The sequence below is a fragment of the Canis lupus genome, chromosome 3 (genome assembly GCF_011100685.1).
Source record: "Canis lupus familiaris isolate Mischka breed German Shepherd chromosome 3, alternate assembly UU_Cfam_GSD_1.0, whole genome shotgun sequence".
Lineage (NCBI taxonomy): Eukaryota > Metazoa > Chordata > Mammalia > Carnivora > Canidae > Canis > Canis lupus.
In genome coordinates this window covers 67,690,511-67,714,322 of record NC_049224.1, presented here as the reverse complement: position 1 = coordinate 67,714,322, position 23,812 = coordinate 67,690,511, and the positions used below count along the sequence as shown (strand labels likewise).

At 35.6% G+C, this 23,812-nt stretch overlaps 1 long non-coding RNA gene across 1 annotated transcript in view; it reads left to right on the top strand.

The window, feature by feature from the left end:
- The window catches only part of LOC111095270, a 199,652-nt gene that overhangs the window by 156,206 nt on the left and 19,634 nt on the right, over window positions 1-23,812 (top strand). The gene's annotated exons all lie outside the window — the stretch shown is intronic.

Genomic DNA, 23,812 nt, shown 5'->3' with positions numbered 1-23,812 from the left:
TATCCTTTTTAGGAAAGGGATATTTGGAGACTCCTATGAACTGAATTGCCCCTCTGCACCCATTCATATGACATCAGTCCTCTACCTTTTTATTCTGTATGCTTTTCTTAGCTAATTTCCTCCCTGCAATGTCTTCAATGACCATCTACTTGTTGCCTAATCTCCTTAAGAAAGGGTTATTTGGCCATTCCTGGAGAGACTTTCTGATTCTTTTCAATATGAATAAGCTGAAAATGGTGCAATTCTTTAAGTTCTGTTTCCTGTTTGATTAAAAACTCCATCTTTGAAATCATTTCTCTCTTCTTATACTTCCTATAAACAGGAGGAATCAGACTGCTCCTCTAACACTTTGCTTAGACATTTCTTCAGTCAAATATTCAACTCCAGAGCTCTCAAATTTTACTTTCCACAAGCCTCCAGGCCAAGAACACAGTTCAGCCATGTTCTTTGTCACTTTATAACAAAGATTTTCTTTCCTTCAGTGTCCAACAACATGTTCCTTATTTCTGTCTGAGACCTCATCAGAAAGGTCTTTTTTGTCCATATTACTATAACAGTTTGTTCAGGATTAGTTAAGGATTCTCTAAAAGGATTGAAACCTTACCTATAGATCTCTTCTTCCTGGGTCTTCACCAGAATCATCCTTAATGGTACTTTGACAGCAATAAAGTCTTTTCTAGCATGTACCTCCAAACACTTACAACCTCTACCCATGACCCAATTTCAAAGCCAGCTGCACATTTTTAGGTATTTGTTGCAACAGCATCCCACAGCTTAGTGTCAATTTCTGTCTCAATCTGTTCAGGCCATTATAATAAAATTCCATAGACTGAATAGTTTATAAAAAACATAAACTGATTTCTCACAGTTCTGTAGGCTGGGAAGTCCAAGATCAGGGCACCAGACAGTCAGATGTCTAGGGTCAGCCAGCTTTTTTATTAATAGATAGCAGTCTTTTCACTGTGTCCTCAAGTGGCCAAAGGGGCAAGGCATCTCTCTGCAGTCTAATATATATGGGCACTAATTTTATTCATGAAGGCTGTGCTTTCATGTCATGACGGAGTCACCTCCCAGAGACTCCACTTTCTAATACAATCACACTGAGGATTATTAGAATTTGCCTATATTACCTAAGCAGTGTCACAGTGGATCATAATACCACATGGATTCCCAACTGTCAATGACTTTGGTTATCATCCATTCCAATCTTCTCTTTTAGAAAAGAAAAACTACTTAATCTGAAGTAGGATTGGAAAAGTGTCTTGGAGGAATTGGAACTGAGTGGCAACTTGATGTTTGTCTCAGATCAGAATGTACTCCAAAGTAGAAAAAGTAGAAGAATTGGATGGATTAGCAGTTTAAATTCAATAAATAACCCCTACTATCACTTTACATTTAGTCATATGATTTTTGTAAGGAAAAGGAAATTGGAAAATAAAATCTGGCAATATTAACCAGCATTTTGGGGATTTACCATATGCCCTGGCTGTCATTCTCAGATACCTTCTAGCTTTTTGTTTTGTTTTGTTTTGTTTGTTAACATTTGTAATATGATAATATGTTAAAATGTGTCAGTATTATAAAACTATTGCTACACCAGTAAAAATTATTAAACAAAATGGAAAATGATCAGCTTTATTAGATTTTCAAAAATATGCACTGATCCCCACTAGTAATAAAAATTTATATCTAGAATAAGTGGAAACACTGGTGGTGGGATGCCTGGGTGGCTCAGTGGTTAAGCATCTGCCTTCAGCCCAGAGTGTGTTACTGGAGTCCTGGGATCGAGTCCCACGTCAGGCTCCCTGCATGGAGCCTGCTTCTCCCTCTGCCTGTGTCTCTGCCTCTCTCTCTCTCTCTCTCTCTCTGTGTTTCTCATGAATTAATAAATAAAATCTTAAAAAAAAAAAAAAAAAGGAAACGCTGGTGGTTAGATACTTCACTGGTAACCCTAATGTGGCTTTCAGTGTTAGTAAGACTGACATCTATATGAATTCTTCACAGAGAATAGAACAGTTTACCCTTGTTGAAAACAATCACTGCCTGAGCTCAAGGGAACTGCCTTATCTTTGATCACCCCAATGGGAGGATGTCATTCTTTGTCCTCTATTACCTAACCTCCTAGATCACAGCATTTCAACAAACCACTTCAAACCATACAGATGTGCTCCTTATCCACAGGTATTATCTTCAGTTCATGAGGACAGTCCGTCAGCTTTAGTCAGACTAGCACACCAAGTCTCTTATATACAAAAGACAAAAGGCAAATCACTCTAAACCTAAAAGGCAAATCACTCTAAACCCACTCTAAACTTTACTCTACCTCCAGTACAAAAGATGAAAGGTAAACCCACTCTAAACTCACCAACTGTGAGGCCACAATACGAGGACAGGACCTTTGAATGGTAAATTTGTTGGACATGCCAAGTCCTTAAATTATACTTGAAGATTTTTAGAGAGCTCTATATATCTTCTGAGGTGTGATGGAAAGATAATATTGTATTTCTTTCTAGATCTCCCACAAACGAATGTCATTTTTATGAGGCAATGCCTCAGAAATTCATCCAGAACAACTTTGGCATTAATCTACTCAAATATTAACTTATATTTTGGAAATTGAAGTTCCCAACAATTTACAATTACAGCCAACCATATTTTTTATTTCACAAATGGCCAAAATTCAGAAAGGAAATTGAGGCAATTTGGTAAATTGTTTTTGAAACAGTGTATTTCAAAATAGGTAACCTTTGTATTCCCTAAGGAACAATTCAGAGCTGACCAAGGACATTGTGTTGAATATCTCTTAATTTTGAACCCATGTGAATTTCTAAGAAAATTCAATCCCTATGTTTCAAGAATAATTTTCTCTTCAGTACTCCACATATTTTGTGAGTATTGTTTTATGTCCAGAAAGTCTTCCGACTAAAAAAAAAATCTATTCATTTGGATCAAAAAATATCCCATTTAAGCACTGTTGAAATGGAATACAATCTGGTGAGTTCTCCAGGAGCTAATGTTCAAGTGTATTATAAACTTGAAAAAACACATCATCATTTCTGTTAACCAAAGCATCAAGAGTGTAAGAATGTGTTCAGAGATGATTGTAAGGGTTATAAAATAAGTCTTTTTAAAAAATATTATTGTAGGTTCAGAAAAATAAAACTCTCTCAGAAAATGCACACTTGAGTTTATTTGATACAAACAAAAAGGAAGATCATTTACAGCCTAAATGACAGTCTACACTCAGTTGCTTCAATATTTGAAAGTAGTTTCTCCTTCCAAATAAAGACTCAGGGAAATGTCTATTTTTAGTTTTCATCTCTAGACCATCAGGTTCAGCACCCAGCAGGGGTAGATATAGAGAATCCAGCCACACAAATTATTGGAGGTCCTGAGATGAGCATTGCTACTGCCAGGGTGAAGCCATGCATACTTGAATCCAACAAATAGGCTTCAGGTTTTAGAAGGAAGTCTTCTGTAGCAAAATGCTATTTTTCCAACATCTCTTCCACTCTAGCTGATTATTCTAAGCCCTCTTGCTCATAATTCACATAGGGATAAAATACTCTAAGTCATTTTGGGCAGATGAGCAGAGAAGCTTGCATGGGGTTCCTGAGAAAAATGCTTTCTGGCTTTTATAAACACAAGCCTGGTTTACTCTTTCCTCCAAGTCAAGAATGAGAAAATTGCATCCTGAGCTACTAACAGGTATATTATAATCATGGTAGAACTTGCCTTAGGACAGAACTAGTGGCTGACCTGATGATATTGTTAACAGTTGGATTGATCAATCTTGAAGCTCACCCACCTTTGAATTCTTTCACATCTGAACTCACATGTTTCCTTAATATTCACATCCATTTGAGATTAAATTTCTATTACTCTCTATTCTGTTCCACTGATCTATGTGTCTGTTTTTGTGCCAGTACCACACTGTCTTGATGACCACAGCTTTGTAGTACAACCTGAAATCTGGCATTGTGATGCCCCCAGATATGGTTTTCTTTTTTAAAATTCCCCTGGCTATTCGGGGTCTTTTCTGATTCCACACAAATCTTAAAATAATTTGTTCTAACTCTCTGAAGAAAGTCCATAGTATTTTGATAGGGATTGCATTAAACATGTATATTGCCCTGGGTAACATTGACATTTTCACAATATTAATTCTGCCAATCCATGAGCATGGAATATTTTCCATCTCTTTGTGTCTTCCTCAATTTCTTTCAGAAGTGTTCTATAGTTTTGAGGGTATAGATCCTTTACATCTTTGGTTAGGTTTATTCCTAGGTATCTTATGCTTTTGGGTACAATTGTAAATGGGATTGACTCCTTAATTTCTCTTTCTTCAGTCTCATTGTTAGTGTATAGAAATGCCACTGACTTCTGGGCATTGATTTTGTATCCTGCCACGCTACCGAATTGCTGTATGAGTTCTAGCAATCTTGGGTGGAGACTTTTGGGTTTTCTATGTAGAGTATCATGTCATCAGCGAAGAGGGAGAGTTTGACTTCTTCTTTGCCAATTTGAATGCCTTTAATGTCTTTTTGTTGTCTGATTGCTGAGGCTAGGACTTCCAGTACTATGTTGAACAGCAGTGGTGAGAGTGGACATCCCTGTCTTGTTCCTGATCTTAGGGGAAAGGCTCCCAGTGCTTCCCCATTGAGAATGATATTTGCTGTGGGCTTTTCATAGATGGCTTTTAAGATGTCGAGGAAAGTTCCCTCTATCCCTACACTCTGAAGAGTTTTGATCAGAAATGGATGCTGTATTTTGTCAAATGCTTTCTCTGCATCTAATGAGAGGATCATATGGTTCTTGGTTTTTCTCTTGCTGATATGATGAATCACATTGATTGTTTTACGGGTGTTGAACCAGCAAGAAGTGGACCCTGAATTTTATGGTCAACTAATATTCGATAAAGGAGGAAAGACTATCCATTGGAAGAAAGACAGTCTCTTCAATAAATGGTGCTGGGAAAATTGGACATCCACATGCAGAAGAATGAAACTAGACCACTCTCTTTCACCATACACAAAGATAAACTCAAAATGGATGAAAGATCTAAATGTGAGACAAGATTCCATCAAAATCCTAGAGAAGAACACAGGCAACACCCTTTTTGAACTCGGCCACAGTAACTTCTTGCAAGATACATCCACGAAGGCAAAAGAAACAAAAGCAAAAATGAACTATTGGGACTTCATCAAGATAAGAAGCTTTTGCACAGCAAAGGATACAGTCAACAAAACTCAAAGACAGCCTACAGAATGGGAGATGATATTTGCAAATGACATATTAGATAAAGGGCTAGTTTCCAAGATCTATAAAGAACTTATTAAACTCAACACCAAAGAAACAAACAATCCAATTATGAAATGGGCAAAAGACATGAAGAGAAATCTCACAGAGGAAGACATAGACATGGCCAACATGCATATGAGAAAATGCTCTGCATCACTTGCCATCAGGGAAATACAAATCAAAACCACAATGAGATACCACCTCACACCGGTGAGAATGGGGCAAATTAACAAGGCAGGAAACAACAAATGTTGGAGGGGATGCGGAGAAAAGGGAACCCTCTCACACTGTTGGTGGGAATGTGAACTGGTGCAGCCACTCTGGAAAACTGTGTGGAGGTTCCTCAAAGAGTTAAAAATAGACCTGCCCTACGACCCAGCAATTGCACTGTTGGGGATTTACCCCAAAGATACAAATGCAATGAAACGCCGGGACACCTGCACCCCGATGTTTCTAGCAGCAATGGCCACAATAGCCAAACTGTGGAAGGAGCCTCGGTGTCCAACGAAAGATGAATGGAAAAAGAAGCTGTGGTTTATGTATACAATGGAATATTACTCAGCTATTAGAAATGACAAATACCCACCATTTGCTTCAACGTGGATGGAACTGGAGGGTATTATGCTGAGTGAAGTAAGCCAGTCGGAGAAGGACAAACATTATATGTTCTCATTCATTTGGGGAATATAAATAATAGTGAAAGGGAATATAAGGGAAGGGGGAAGAAATGTGTGGGAAATATCAGAAAGGGAGACAGAACGTAAAGACTGCTAACTCTGGGAAATGAACTAGGGGTGTTGGAAGGGGAGGAGGGCGGGGGGTGGGAGTGAATGGGTGACGGGCACTGGGGGTTATTCTGTATGTTAGTAAATTGAACACCAATAAAAAATAAATTAAAAAAGAAAAAAGAAAAAAAAAAGAAAGATGAATGGAAAAAGAAGCTGTGGTTTATGTATACAATGGAATATTACTCAGCTATTAGAAATGACAAATACCCACCATTTGCTTCAACGTGGATGGAACTGGAGGGTATTATGCTGAGTGAAGTAAGTCAGTCGGAGAAGGACAAACATTATATGTTCTCATTCATTTGGGGAATATAAAAAATAGTGAAAGGGAATATAAGGGAAGGGAGAAGAAATGTGTGGGAAATATCAGAAAGGGAGACAGAACGTAAAGACTGCTAACTCTGGGAAACGAACTAGGGGTGGTAGAAGGGGAGGAGGGCGGGGGGTGGGAGTGAATGGGTGACAGGCACTGGGGGTTATTCTGTATGTTAGTAAATTGAACACCAATAAAAAATTTAAAAAAATTTCTATTACTCTCTGTTAAAGCATCCTAATAGACATACTTTCTTTTCTTCTTACTCTATTTTTACACCAACCCACAAAATGGGAAAGGTTGACAAGATATCAGCCCTCTCAGGAAAATATGGACGAGAATCCTATGCTATTCTCTCCCTGCTTTTGCTCCTCTGCATAAGAGTGATGATTATTGAGGTGTATATTTAGTACTAGTGAGTATCAGACTTGGAGAGCTCTAGCTCTCTTCTGCACTGACAGGGTAAAGGGAGGTCTCCACTCTTTGTGCTGCTGTATGATACTGCTGGGCAGGTGTCTGCTCTTCCCACAGGTAGCTCCCAAGTGCCTGACTGAAGAGTAGTTAGAAGAAAACAGAGCTTTCCTGCTCTATGCTCTCATACTCACAAACTTCACAACTAATGAGGTTAATACTATATGTTATAATGTACTCTATGTACATGAGTCCAGTCACAATTGACTCAGAGTCCAGGGATATTAATGAAAACCTTCAAAAGGTGCCAAGGGTATTTGTATCTGAGCACTGGGAGAGGGAGCCTTTGTTGGGTAACTTTTATATAACTGAGTGTTCTGAGTACTTTATACCTGTCATCTCTAACCTTCACAAAATACTAAAACATTTTTTTTTCTAATCTTAGACAAGCTAAAATTTAAAAAGGAAGTAACTTGTTGGCAAGTATCAAATCACAGATTAGAGCCAAAGTCCATCAAATTCCAAGACCACAGTTTTCTTACTCTGATGCAAAAAGTGATTTATTCCTTACTATTATAGGCTTGCACCCCTCATTTGGTATAGCAAAAAAACAAAAACAAAAACAAAACAAAAAAAAAAAACACAACACGACACCTTTCAAGGGTTGTATCTTCATTTATAATAATTTATTCAAAATCCAGATTTTAAGATGGCACACTGTCTCTGAGACAAGGGCTGAGCAACTGTTTCATGTACCTTAGCCATTTTCTTCCAGTAATACTTCAATTTTCCTAATACCAAGTAAGCAGATCCCACACAAGAGAGGGAAATGCACTGGCAAAAGCTCTGCAAGCTTATCACAAGAGGAGTGATAAAGGCTGTGGGCTACAGGCCTAAGAGATAGGTCTTCCATTGTCCGGTAGCCAAAAGTAATCCTTGTAGGCAATAGCACTATTGGAATATGTTTCTGGGGATTTCCACATTTTTCATGCAGCTCACAAACTGATCCCTGATGTGGCTCAGCATTTGTCATCAAAAGGTTAATGACTGAGTCTCTAGTCTATCACCCATTACATTATGTGAGTAGGGGTAGCCACATATCTCTTTAAGTTTCTTCCTCTAAAATACTGATTCTTTGAGGTCACAGTCCTAATTGAAAAGATTGTAGTGAGGATTCTTTAATATGTATATAAAATCAGGTGCAATACCTGACTTACAGCTCTATACATTGAGATTTTTTCTATCTATAAAGACCTGTGAGGTGTGTATTTATAATATAGTATAATTAAAACTTTTTATTGACCGCCATCTTTCACATATTATGAAAAATTGACTCAAAGGGCTTCTAATTCCACTCAATTCAATTAAGAATGTATCTTATCTATTTAACAAGTTGTAAGGAAATACATAAGAATAAGCAAAGGAGACACTAACATAAATAACTCTAATGCAATGTACTAGGTGTAAATCATAAATTAATAAACAATTCTAAATGAAATATTAAAAAAATAAATGAAATATTAATCATCTCTGTGAATCGTTCATAATCTTATAAAACTTGAAATGTTATGGAAGAGATTATATGGAAAGGGAGGATATGATTGTTTATGTAAAAAATAATATATTCACAGCAAGAAAATAATAAAAGTATAATGAAAAGTCATAAGAGAGCAAAATAGGAAAATGTTTACATCAAAAATAGGAAAAGGTTACTATTTATAGCTTTAGCCTGACATGTTTAAAATCTTAAATTATAGATATTGGTTTACTTGAATAGAGATTTCACAGTGAAAGACATTCAAGAGGAACTGGAAAACTGGGTGCTTAGTTACAATTCTAATATTATAGGAGGAAAGAAAGTGGATTTTAACAGTTGGTCATCTCCACTCATAGTTTTAAGAGAAAAAAAGAAATGTAAAGAAAAAAGTATTCTCTGATAAGATATTTGTAAAATTATATAAAATCTGTGTATATAATAAATCTGTATAATCATATATATGCATGTATATATAGATAATATGTATATATAGATATATACAAATACGTACATATAGAAAGACATATATACATACAATATATTCACAAATATATATCTATAGAGAGAATAGGTATGCGAATTTACGATACATGAATTCATAGCTAGATAATAGATAGAAGATGGATAGACAGACAGCTGCTTTTCTCCTGCTCTCTATCACCCCACACACAGATCCCTCACAGGATACTTTGATTAGATTGTAATTCTTTGCTACCCATCTCTCCAGATCCATCTTATTTCAGGCCAAGAATCTAACACATAGGAATTATGCAATAAATAATTTGTAGTAAAAGTTAAATCTTTTGTTTAGTTGAACTAAATTTTTCAAAGTTGAGTTTTAGTGTGGATTTTGTACAAATGACAAAAACAAAATTGGTGACACACGAATGCAAACTGACCTAGAAAAATAGAGGTATGAAAACTAGAAAAGATTCAATTAGTGATGGGAAAGTGACATTAAAGAAAAAAATGGAACTAGAAAGAAACATTTTCTGGACTCTCTTGATTTTCATTTGGCCAGCTCCTAGTATTGTTGATTTCAAAATCCCCAGATGTCATGTCTGTAGTTTGATGTAGATTAGTCCTCATTAGCTAAATTCTAATCTATGTATCTGTGTCTTCCTTCTTACTGTAGCCTCACACACTCTCAACCCTCCCTTCTATGATGGTTAGCATAAAATCCCAAATTAAAGAAATGGACTAGAAAAACATCTTAGAATGGTTAGCCCCTGCCTAATAATTTCAGACATGAACCTGGAGCCAGGTTGTAAACAACTTCCCATGGAGAATGCTTTCATAGCCAGGATTTCCTCCAGCCAGGAAAACATTAATTTAACACAACTTCAATATTGTTGTTATCATGCATTTTAAACTCCCTAATACAAGAAAGGGATTGGTAGGAGTACAGACATTGCAGTTCTTGGTATACTAGCTCCTCCTTGCTGTTTTTATATTCATGTTTGGTTATAAAGATATATTCACTATGTATGTGCACTACTGTAGATTATCTCTGAGTTTAGCTTCTGTCTCCAATGCAATATTTTGCCACGTCCTTCACCTACTGCCTATATTCAACGAATAAAATGATTAGGTTAAACTTTACTATCTATTAGGAGATAAAGGGGAAGCAATGGGTTGTACCAATATTATTTTTAAATGAAAATTTTATCCATTTATTAATTTAGGAAATAGACACCCACAAAAGCCATCAGACCAATGTTACTGAAATGCTACTAAGTGTCTGGCACTTGGGTGCATTTGTTGATAAATAATATGATGGATAAATGATACCCTAGCAGATGAAACAGATTGCTACACTCTCATTGAAACACAGTGAAACATAAAAACTGAAAGGATCCAAGGAGTGGGTTTTTCTTCCTTCTTCTTTTTCCCTCACGGCATTGTTTCCTCTTTCTTGCTAGGGGTAGAAGCATCAACTTTGTTGAGGGAGTCTGTCTTATTCAACTTTGTATCTCTGCATAACAAAATATTCAACTTTTTTGAAAAGTAACTTTCCTCTGCATGTGCTTGGATATACAGGGGAAGGGTGGCAGAGAGAGCAAACCATCAGACATTTATATGAATATATATAAATGTATGTGGGTGTATGTAGAGATAAATGGGAAATGTGACAGAGGGGTGAGGAGGGAAGAAACAGGGATGTGCCATAGATACTCTGATAAGGTGATAGTGTGACATCGAGCTAAAGACCAGAATGAGTAAGAAATCCGAGATTCTTGCCCCAGTGTGAGCAGACACCTTGCCTCTGAGTCTCAATTTTATTATCTAAACCAATCATTACCCTGCCTATGTCCCATATTACAATTATTGGGAGGATTAAATAAGTATGTATCCTTATATTACACACCCACACGTACATATACATACTTTAGTGTGTATGTATCTATTTATCTACATCTATATCAATATTTAAGAAAGTGAAAACATACTCATAAGCTAGGAGAGTTGAACTCTGACCAGTCTAACCAATTGAACATTGATCTATGAACCACTGAATCATAAGCCATAATTGATGGCTTTGCAGGAGATCGTCTAAGAAAACAAAATGAGCAACAGACTTGTATTTTTAGGGCACTTTACAGTTCACCAAATATTTTTATATGTAGCCTTATTTGATTATCATATGAATCCCATGAGCAGAATTGAGCTGAGGTGACATTTGTTGACTTGAGGCTGGCAACATCTCTAATCTGTCAGCACTCTCATACTCCATCAATTACTTGTTTGTTTTGTTTGATTTCCTGCTGTTATTTTCTTCCATGAAAATATTATTAAGAGCAGCCTGGTGGCTCAGCAGTTTAGCTCTGCCTTCAGCCCAGGGCCTGATCTTGGAGACCCAGGATCGAGTCCCACATTGGGCTCCCTGCATGGAGCCTGCTTCTCCCTCTGCCTGTGTCTCTGCCTGTCTCCCTCTCTGTGTCTCTCATGAATAAGTAAATAAAATCTTAAAAAAAAGAAAATATTATTAATGTACTATCAAGCTGTCCTTTCAGAGTTTACACAAGAGAAGTAAAGACCTATAAAAATTATCTCTTCCATAGAACCACTTTTGTTCTAGTTTCTTATCATATCAGACATGAATCCTCGCTTTAGTTTTTCACCCCTAAACTTCTTTGAACACAAATAATGTATTCAGAAACATAACAAAGCTTTCCCCATACCTCTAAGCTAAGACAATGTGGCCTAGTTTCCATTTCAAGCTCCTATCACCAAGCCTTCAAGTACTTACCAAAAATGCTCTTCAGTGTGAAAATTTCCATCAAATCATTCTGAAGTAATTTATCCTTAACCAAATACATATCAACACAACACATAACAGCTAAGAATCAACTCTGGATAAGGCCTAGGATGAAGAGCAAGCTGAATTAGAACTAAGGATTAATTGGGCAATTTCTTTCTATAATGAAAATGGAAATCACAGATACAAAACTATATTTTAATTTTCCTGTTTTTTCCCCTCTCTTTTGTAACATTTCTATTGAGATATAATTCACACAACACAGAATTCGCCCATGTAAAGCATACAATTCAATGATATCTAGTATATTTGCAAAGTTGTACAATCATTGGCACAGTCTAATTTTAGAACATTTTCATCAGACCCCAAAGAAATCATTCATCTCTTAGCAGGCATTTTCCAACCTCCTCCTACTTTGATATAGTTTCTTGGATATGCACCTAGGAGTGGAATTGCTGGGTCATATAGTAACATTTTAAAGAATTGTCAAGCTGTTTACCAAAAAAGTTGCAGCATTTTTACATCCCCATCAACAATGCATGATTTCTTTTTAATTTAATGTTTTAAGTTACATCATAAATTTTATTTTTCCTTATTTCATAGTGAAAAAAAAAAGTTTTTTAACTGGCTTTCCATTACCTTCAATTACTCTGATATCGGTTTTAAAATATAATGTCCTATTTATTATTTTTAATTTTTTTCTGTATTAGGTCTTCAGTTACTCTCATAACCCAACATTTTTAAAGATGTATTTATTTATTTATTTATTTATTTATTTATTTATTTATTTATTTAAGGGGTGCGGGTGTGGGGTAGGAGCAGAAGGAGATGGAGAGAGAAACTCAAGCAGATTCCACACTGAGCATGGAGCCCAATGTGGGGCTCTGTCCCATAACCCTGACATCATGACCCGAGACAGAACCAAGAGTCAGTTGCTCAACCAACTATGCCACCCTGGCACCCCTCAACTTTCCTTTTTGAGGAAAGTCTTTTTAGTCTTTTAAAGTCTTTTTAAGACTAATAATCTTTTCTAAATGTTTATTGTTTGAGAATTAAACATATTAATGTTTAATTATGAGTCAAAGTGACTCATATTTTCCGTACTTTGAATGTATTGATATTTTGTTGTGGCCAACATCTACAAATAATCCAGGCTGTGAGTTTTTGAAAAGTAGATGTAATTCTTCAAAATGAGCTACATTTTCTTAGAAAACTATTAGTTCCATATTATTAATAGTATGATTTCTTCTCCCACTGTTCATATTTAGTATTAAACTCAGTTTATTGGGAAAATGCATGCACTGTCTATGGCTTGGGGGAAAAAAGACTGGCTTATAGAAACAATTCTGCATCATTAGGTATTCTTATTCACTCATGCTGGAGCAGACTCTCCTTTTACAATTGTTTCCCTGTCAATTTCTTCTCATGTCCCTCAAATAATTGTTTGCTCATGTATTCAGATTTTGTGCTATTTAACTTCTATTTACTTATGTCAAAACTTCATAATTGAATATCTTTCATTATACTTTAGTGATGCTATTTATTAATAATGTTAAATTATTTCTAACTTGCCTGACTCTAATATTGGCACCTTTATTTTCCCTTTGTTTTAAGCTGGAGTGAAAATAGAGCTTTGTTCACTATTTTTTAGATTTCTCTGAATTACTTTGATCATATTTATTTTTCCAAGCAAATATTGTTTGATGTAACATGTTAATCCATTCTAGAAATTAAGGTTTTCTGACAGGATAATTTAGGTCAGTAATGTTTATTATTGTTATTTTTCCTTGTGATCTACAATATCATTCTGTGTTATGTTATTTTTGTTTCCTTTGATATTCCTTTATACCATGTACTTTACAAAGGAAATTTAAATTTTTCACATGACTTGGAATTTTATTTTACTGTGTAAGTTGAAACAAATTCAGAAAAGGCAAACAAACAAGGATTATTTCATTTTTTAAAATTTATAATCTCCTAAAAATGTACTGGGTGTGGAAGCAGCTATTGGGGACATGCATCAGATATATTTATTGCAAACTGTTAGCCAGTTGAGAATGAAGGAAAAATAACCAAAATTTCCCATGAAAATGCTGACACACACTTAAAAGAGTCATTTTCATGGAAATTTTATATAATGTCCATCACATCATAATTCGTTGTCAGATTGACTATTTTATGATAGCTGCCACAGAGATTTGGAGTGGTCAACTCACTGGCTCCCAATGACACTTCAGTTCTTGGCTCACAGAAAAAAAATATCTCTGATAATTATCCATGAGTTTGGACTTTTGGAACTCAGCAGAAAAGAAAATGGTATAAATAAATTAGATGATTCAACTAGAGTTCAACAGTCAGTGTTCTAATGTTCATAGAACAATGGTTGTTTCCTTTAGAACACAAGAAAAACAATGTTTCTTCCAAATAGACTTACTAAAAACAATTTGGAGTCTTTAATATACAACCCTTATAAAAAACATTTCTGAACTGAAGACAATAAAAAGAGACCGGTGAGCAGAAACTGTTAATTGCCACCAATATTCCCTTCTATTCCTTCCTTGGACATGGAACAGTTTTAGCCAGAACACAGGAGCTTGGAATGGAGGCCACACTTGCAGGCAGCTCTGCAGCTGGATGTGGCCAAGAGAAAGAGGTCAGCAGATGTCACAATTGAAACTGAATTCATTTATAAGTCAGTTACCTGCATATGTCCTGTTTTTCACCTTGGGCCCTATATTACTGCCTAGAATGTGGACACCACGCTGCACCATGAAAATAAGGGCCATTCCAAAGGAACCCTGGGAGTTCCATCTTCACTGATGATTATTTGTCTCCAGGCACGGGGTGAGAGAGAGAAGGGCATGGGCTCTGGAGCTGGATAGCCTGTGTTCAATCTCAGGAAAGTTCATTGCCCTGTGTCTCACTTTTCTCATTTGTAAAATGGAGATAAAAAGATCCTGTAGTATTTTGTGAGAATGAAAAGAATCAACAAATGGGAAGCACTCAGAATAGTGTCTGGTACATAGCAAATGCTAAAAATTATCAGCCCTTCTTGCCCATTTGAGAGAATAAACTTCCAGCTTGTTAAAAGCATTGCCATTTAATTTTTTCTGCTAGTCATAGCCAGACTTACCCTTAACTAAAACAACATGCAGACATCAATTGCAAGGATAATAAAATGTAGGTTTTCATCAATGTATTTCTAAACCAAGTGCATAGTCTTTCCAACTTCTCCAAGGATACCACCAAGAAAATATTGGGAAAGGGGGGGAAAAAGAGAGACCATGTTTGGTATTTATATACTTGTGTTGCTATGCAAATAAATAATGACTTTGCCATGCCAAGTTTCCTTCTACATTTATCCCAAGAGCCAGAGCCATCATGGGCCTTTCTTTAAGTCACTCTACTCGTTATTTTTGTTATGTGCACACACATGCATATGTGTATACACACAAACACTTGCATGCATATGTGTACATATATACACACATATATATGATACAGTTGTGGATATTGTTAAGACATGGATATGCTTTTGACATTTATAGTTAGAAAAAGAAAAAAATTGAAATAATTTCTAATGAAAGCATGATCAAAGTTAAGTTTCTTTTAATGAAAGTTTTTGGTTCTATTCTCTTAGAAAGCAAAGATCATATCTAACAATAAATTATTTAACTGAAATTCCAATAACACATTTGCTTTAAATTTATGGTAAATGCATTGTTTTTGTAACAGAAAAAAATAATAATAAGCACTAAGTACATTCGTCTGTAACTTTTACTTGGTTGGCTCCATCCCTGTGTCCCAGACGGGAACTAGCAAGGATTTTGTCTTGTTTCTCTATCTCCCATGAGTGGTGTTGTATCTGACATTTAGATGGTTTACAATAATTAAGTATTGACAGAATGAATAAATAAATGGGTTTCCTAGGCTCCCAGACCGGGTAATGACTATTATACAGAAAAGAAAATTAAGGTTCCAAGTAATATGTAGAGTTTCACCTGACAACCTGTAGATACTTTGGAGTAGAAACAAATCAAGAGTTCAGGTCCCCTGCTTTTCAGTCCCATAGAATCTGTTTAACCCTCACCACATGCTTGAAATTTTAGGAGTGAGGGCTTTAATTTTTCTCCCACTTTTTGTAAATGGTGCTGAATGATGAAAAAAAAAGGATACAATTCAAACTGCCAGTGATGAAAATAAATTAATAGGAGGCATCTTGAAGGTCCAGGAACTAATATCTATGCATGGCAGCAGGCATGTGTTTTTCCTGGCACACTTTGACTCTGAATGTAAGCAAGCACAGAAGTTGGTGTTTCATTACTTTAAGCATTTGTATTATGGCATTTGTATATGTCAATGGTGTGTAGGAAGAAAGATTAAAAAGAAATTTCTTGTTCTAACACATTGTGAAATGTTCTATATTGCTACAGCTCAGTTTATTTTTCATTCCCGTTGTCAGCATGCAATTCTGACAACTTGGAGATAGAAAAATCTCTTAACAGACAAATCCTTTGACACAAATTCTTATGTACATAGGATATCTAACATAGGCAGCCTACATTTGAGTCCTGGCTTAATTTCATGGCTGTATGACTTTGGCATGTGAAATAACATTTGGAATCCATTTTTTTTTTCTCATCTGAACATGCACTGTTGAAAATTTAAAAAACAATTATAGTACCTATCTCATCAGGATGTTTTGAGTGTTGAATAAGACACTATAGATAAAACATCTAGCCCAATGCCTGACACTTTTAAATAACCTATTGGTTAAGTATTTCAAACTACCTGAAACCCCAAGTGGGGTTAGACAACAGGTATTTATTAATACAATTTATAGATCCGTGAGATGGTAGTGTTGACTTACTTGGGCTCAGCAGGGCAATTCGTCTGATCTTTGATCCCCTCATACAAGCATCTAAAGATTGAATGGGACACCTTTCTCTAACTCTAACTTGGGCTGAGAAAACTTAACTGAGACAGCACTGTTCTCATGTTCCTCATCCCCTCACATGATCTTCTCAAGAAAATGTTGGAAGCATAAGAGCAAACAAGTCTACCATGAATACCCTTCTCAAAATTTTGCTTGCTTCCTTTCTGCAAACTTCTGCTTTAACAAAGCAAGTCTCATGCCAAGATTTGGGGTATAAATGTATCCCTCCAGCCCACATTCCTTGGTGTGAATGTGCTGCAGAGTTAAAGGAATACAGGAGAAAAGTGACAAGTTGGTGCCAATAACACAATTTTAAACACGGTGAGCACTGGGTGTTATATGCATCTGACGAATTATGGAAAACTACATCAGAAAATAATGATGTACTATAACTTTGCAAATTGAATTTAAATTAAAAAAAGAAGAAAAAAACACTCAATTGCACAACACCAAGTAATACTAGTTCTATCATTTACTTCCTGAATCTTTACACATAAAGTGTCTTATTTCTTCCTAATCTATTGAATGGCACAGAGTACCTGTTCAAACTGTTTCTAACATAAGTAAACAGAGGTTTAGTGAGTATTATATATAGCATCCAACAGCTTAGAGCAGCTATGCCCTTCCCAACCCATCAGGAATGGGAAACTCAACAGTAAATCTCCCATTCTCTCACTCTCAGGTGCCTTCCTTTAAGCTCATTTGTTTTTCAAACAATGCTTATCATTGTTTTCATGGGTATAACCTTGAGTACACTCAACTTCTTTAGCCTTTGTTTTTCCTCTCTGTTCTTTGGATTAATTTCTATTGATATATCTTTAACTGAACTTTCTTATATTGAATCTATTTAGTAAATTTTTCATTCTGATTTTGTACTTTTTAGCTGAAGAGTTTCCATTTATTTATTCCTAATGATTCAGCTTTTCTGTTGAGATTCTCTCATTCATTCATTAAGACCACTCTTTCCTTTAATTCTTTGAATGTATTTTTATCTTTATTTTTTAATGTATTCATAATGTATGCCAAATATAACATATGGACATGTTCAATGTCCATTCTATTGATTGTCTTTTTTTCTGAGTATGGATCATACTTTATGATTTTGATGTACATCTTCTAATTCTATATTTAAAACTAGATAGTTCAGATATTATATAGGCACTTTGCATTCTGCTATATTATTTTGATTATTTTTTTCTAGTAAGTAAGCAGTTAACTTACTTGAATTCAAACTACAATGTTTGTCTCTTCCATGGTATGTATCAGCTGCAATCATTGCATACTTCATACAACTTCAAGCTGCTATTATTTTAGCCCAATCCTTTTGGGGTGTCCCTTTTATGCTTGTAATTTTGTCATTAGTGAAGATTTGGGCTTCTATTCAGATTTTTGGATTTATCTTCTCTTAATTCTCTTGATTCTGGAAATTCCTGCCCTAATTGCTCTGCTTACCTCAGTCTCCATCCTTTGATGGAGTCTCCCAAACCAGTAAGGCTCAGCTTTTTGCCATGTGAGCTATATATTTGGAAAATGCATTCAATAGTAATATTTAAAAAAACCAGCACGTTCATGGATCTCATCTAGTGCAATTTTGTTTTTTAAGGATAGATTCTCACAGTTCTCTGCTTGCATTTTCATTAAGCCCCTTCAGTCTAACCACTAGCTTGAATGATCAGCCAAGGATTTTCACATAGCAATGGTTGGATATTGGGCCCAGTTCTCTTTCAGAACTAAATTCTGTTTTTTGACACCTTGAGGTAATAAGTTTTTGAGTTTCTGCTGCCAACTCATGGGGAGTGCCCCACAGCAACTAAGCCACAAACTTGCAATCATTACCATTTACTGTTGGAGATTTTTAAAGAATAAATGTTCCTCTGGCATCTCTCTGACTTTGGATACATTCCAGTGTTTTTAAATGGTTGTTTTGTTGGGTTTTTTTTTTTGCTGTTTTTTTTTAATACCATGTCTAGACTATACAAGTGATTTGCAGGAGGATTCCTGTGAGCACTTTACTTCACTGCCATACCCTAAATTCTCTGTGTTGTTGGGCAGTGGCAACAATGCCTATTCACCTCCACATCAGGGTGTTTTTTTAAAAAAAAGATAACAGCAGGACTTGAAGAGAAGATCATGGGACCATATGCCAAAGTGTCAGGCAATCAGGAAAATTCTCATAAGGCTGATAGATGAAAACCATCATACTGTTAAATGGCAAAGACCTTTAAGAAGCTGACATTTTATAAAGAAGACTAAGGAATAATGCTGAGGAAGAGCTCTCAGAATCAGGAAGGACACAAAACCAACCTCTAAATCATGAGAAAGAATGAGCATCCTTAAGGGGCTGTAGATGAGATGCTGTCTTCATAATTGAATTCAGTAAAATGCAGTAAGTATAGCAAATGTTATAGGAAGAGAATTAGACTGTAGCAGAACTGCTAACCATAAAAATTGTTGAAGATAGTTTAAAAACAGTATTTAGCCAAGGGTTCTGGCATCTGAAATCCTCTCTGTGGAGACGGTCACTCACAAGCTTTGTAACCATGTACGAGTTGTTAAACCTGCTGATGCTCATTTATTAGCACACAGTAGAGGTTCAGTAACAAGTAGTTGCTATTATACTGTTAGAGCAAGAAGTTAGAGACCAGAGGGCAAGATTTTGGTAGAGAGGGAAAATGAAGAGATATGTGAACAGGCACTATTGCAAGGATTCAGAAATTAGGAAGATTAGATCATCTGCACTGTAAATTTGTAGTAGTGCAACCTTGAAGAAGTAATGGGTGTGCTAGGTTTAAGTCTGATGAATATTTATGAAGAAATTATATAAAAGTTATGAATGATTCCCAGGCCTCATTGAGCAATAGAAATTTAGTAAGGAAATAATGGTCACATTCTTTCACACAACACACCCCTGCGCCTGCTTCCTTTTCCTAATCTCAAAGAGAGGGGTAGCTAGTCAAGTACACCTACCCACAGGGGACACAGGAAGGAACAAAATGATCAACATTTACTTTGGGAGACTCTCTTTTAATTCTTCTAACCTGAGTGAAGGCCAATGCCTGTGTTTGTGGGGTTATCAGCTTAAAAGGACTAGGTAGGACTCCAGAAACACAAACAAAAAAACAAACATTACTGATGTCTAACTATAGTCTTGAATTCTAGAAGAGGAAATAATGCAGTTCCTAGGATTTCCCATGCCATCCACCCCAGATCTTCAAAGGAAGAGGAAAGAAGTTATTTGGAGATTCAAAATCTAAGAAGCCACCAATTCAAGTTTTATTTTGGACTGAGCAGGTTGCTATATAAAATAAGAGTTTTATAGAGCACTACAGTCTCTCTGTAGTTTTAGTATTCTAGAACGTGAAGAGAGCATGAGTGTAGAGAAGAAACAGTGATATTCCTTACATGGAGCAAGACATCATTAAGTCTGAAACTGGCATTTAGCTGTATGGTGGAATGGCTAGAAGCATGGACTCTAGAGGCCAACATTCTGGGTTTGAACTCCAACTCTGCCATTTAATAATTACTTTAACTTGCTCATATTATTTAAGCTTTTTATGCCTCAGTGTCTTCATCCATAAAATGTAGATGATAGTAATGACAAAGTTTTTGTGAGAACTAAATTAGCATATATATAAATGTATAGAACATTAAATGGCACATTATATATTAATTATTTAACGATTTTATTTAAAAAACATTGTGAATATATTATAAAACCTAATTAATTCCATGTGGAGAAATGACCAGAATCAGCATCATAAAGCACAGGTTTAAGTATTAGCCCTTCCACATGCCAGCTGGATGATCTATAGCATCATCACATCTCTATAGACCTGTTTGTCTAAACATAAGATGGATAACTTACTTCCCACCTGTCTCATGAGGTTGCTGTGAAGATCAAATCATATAATGGGTTGAAAGAACTTCATAGGCTGCAAAGTGCTGGACAAAATATAGGTGTATTGATAGGAAAAATATTTGGCTTAGAAAATGAATCTCCACTTTTCCACAAGAATTTATTGTGTGGGGTCACACCACATTTTCCTCTTCACTGAAAATTTGCTTGTAGATTTGCTTTATTATTTGAAATACTTACTGTGTTTTTTTGTGCTAATTCCAAGATGCCACACAGTAGTTGCCTGCCTTTCACTCCTGGGTTATGTGAATCCTTAAAATAAATAATGTTAGGTCTTATGTTTTAACTGGGTATTTGAAAACATAGAATGGTTTAAGATTACATGAAATTTACCAAAAAATGAGAAGAGGGAAAATGAATTCATAAAAATTCAGTAAAAACATTTTTGTCTTAACAGATGACCACATCCTGGTACAGAAGTGCATTCCTAATATTCAGGCAGCAGGGGTCCTTTTACAAAAATGTTGAAGTGTTTCTTAAAAATCCCTGCATAGGGTAGATGCAATACAGGCATAAAACAGTGAGTTCTTAAGATTCAGTTTTTATAAAGTGCTAAGAATGCCCACAACATTTTAAAGCTAAGAGACGAAGGTAGACAAAATGCCCTTCTGTTTTCCTAAAAATTTTAACCAATCCTTGTGGTTATGAAGCCACCCACATTAATAAGCAAACTGATCCTTTTCCACAGGAAATCTAACATAATGTTTATTTGATGCTACCCTAAGTTATGCTTTTCTGGAGTGATGGTTCACATCTTTGTGATGGTTCCACTTCCTCTGTGGAAGTCATTTGTGTTATTGCTATAATTATCTGTGTCTGTTAGGAATGCCTCCAGCTGCAAGTAACAATATCTGACTACAAATAGCCTAAACTCAATTATTTGTTATTCTCCAATAACCAGAAGTCTCGAAATATATCTGCTGTTGGTGTTGGTTTAGTGGCAAATGATATTAGGGCTCTGCATTAGCATCTCTAAGATCCATTTGACTTCATGACTACCCAATGGCTACAACTGCCCCATGTATCACATACTTACACAGGTACATTCAGAGGCAAGATTGTTTGGGGGTGGGAGGGCAAGGCAAGTAAATCATAGGAAAGGCAGTCTTTTTTTTTTTTTTTCATAGAGCATCCTGTTTTCATGGAGGAGATTACCCCCAAAAACTTTCCAGTATTTCATAGTTAATTAGCCAGAACTGGGTCACATATCTACTAGATAAAGTAGTTGGGCTCACCTTTTCTGACATCTGAACAAAACTACATTGAAGTAGTGCAGAGTTAGCCAAATACCAGACTTTGCCATCTTGGTTTTTCTCTTCTTTTCTTTTTTCCCCCTTAATTTTACTTTATGTAATGAAGAAGTCAAACCAAAATAATAGCTTCAATCATAACACAGGGATTATCTAGATTCCCCAACAGTTATTGTTTTACTACATTTACTTTTTTTATTTTCTTCCATCTTACATCTATGCATATTGATTTTCTTATGAAGGAGCTGAGATTAATTTGTAGACATGATCCCGTATAATTTTAAATACTCTAGTATGTATTTTCTAAAAACAAGGGGAGAAAAAAAACCCCTCCTATATAACCTCATTATACCCCTCAGAATCAAAGAATTCACATGGATACTATATTTCCTAATGATTAGACCTAGATTATGCAATTGAGGCAGCAAAATCACAAAAATAATACTGTGACAAATCAGTATTGGCAAGGTAAACTATGACTACACAGTCAATTTGCTATCTGCCAGGTTTTTCTGCACTATAGAAATCATGTACTCCTTTGTAATTAGAAAGTATTTTATAAGCAGATACTTTGAGACTATGAAAATATCCTACTTCTCATTAAATTTTCACAGATAAGTTTAAACATCCCTTGATGATTCTTATTCTACTCAGTTATTATTATGAAGGTTATCAAATGATTATTTTATAATTTTATGATTCCATCTACATTGATTAGTTTGCATTCTGCTATTAGGAAGAGATTCTTGGGATCCCTGGGTGGCGCAGCGGTTTGGCGCCTGCCTTTGGCCCAGGGCGCGATCCTGGAGACCCGGGATCGAATCCCACATCGGACTCCCGGTGCATGGAGCCTGCTTCTCGCTCTGCTTCTCTCTCTGTCTCTCTCTCTCTCTCTCTGTGACTATCATGAATAAATAAATAAAATCTTAAAAAAAAAAAAAGGAAGAGATTCTTTTTCTCCCCATTTATTTATTTATATCAGAATAGATTCATAGATTCCTACTTTATTCAGTGGACTAAAATACAATAATATTATTTTGATGATAAATTTATCCCAAATTTGGCCAGTTTGCTCCTTTGTATCCTGTGATGTCATCATTATTCTTTGAACATTGTTTTACTTTCTGTCAAAATAAATTGTTCTATGTTCAATACGTGGTTTTGTAGTGTCAAACTCAAAATCATTCATTTCTCCAAAAATCCTCATTTCTTTTAGTAGAGAATGTTATTTGTAAACCAGCATCTAGGCTCTACGTGTATTCATTGCAACATGGATCTCATTGCTTTTAGCTCCTCTAGCAAACAGAACTAAGAAATACGTATGCATATATCTATATAATATACATGCCCATTTACTTTTATATTTGTTTATATATCTATCCATTGAAAACAATTGATTTACTCCAGTATCTCCAATTCTAATCTAAATTTTAAGATGACCTAGTTTTCCCCCTTTCCAATTTCTAAATCCCTTCTTCAAAAGTGAGAAACATGACTCCCATTGTCCTTGATATGTTACTTTATTTGTTCAAGTCTCCTCTATGTACCAATCTTCCAGCAAGACTGGTTTTTGACCATAAGACCACTTCTCTCTGGTTCAATGATAACTATACTATAGCCTTCTTGTTTACCTTTCTCTGCTCCAGGGCACTGGCCACTTTCTTGCTCAGCTTTTTTCTTGCTTCAATCCTGGTCACATCAGCTGCATCTTTACTCAGCTCCACATTGAATTCTTTTCTCATTATTTGACATATAAATATTTTGGTCCAGTGAATTATAGTCAGTTTTTTAGAACTATTTTGGCACAAATCCACAGAAATAAATTGATTGACCCATTCAGTTGGAACAGTCACAAGCTCATGTGAACAATGAAGAGCACATAGATTAATGAATAGGAAAATAAAAGACTCATAATTTATCAAAATATTTGCTCAAATCTCAGTATTTCTTTCAGCAATGAAACATTGTTCAATATTACACCAGAGGAATTTCCCTAAACCTTCCATATGTAAAACCTGCATCATTTTTTATGCTGCTATAATTCATTGTACCTACTTTTGTCCAGGCACATGATAGTTTCCCTGAAACTGTCTGTTTGCCA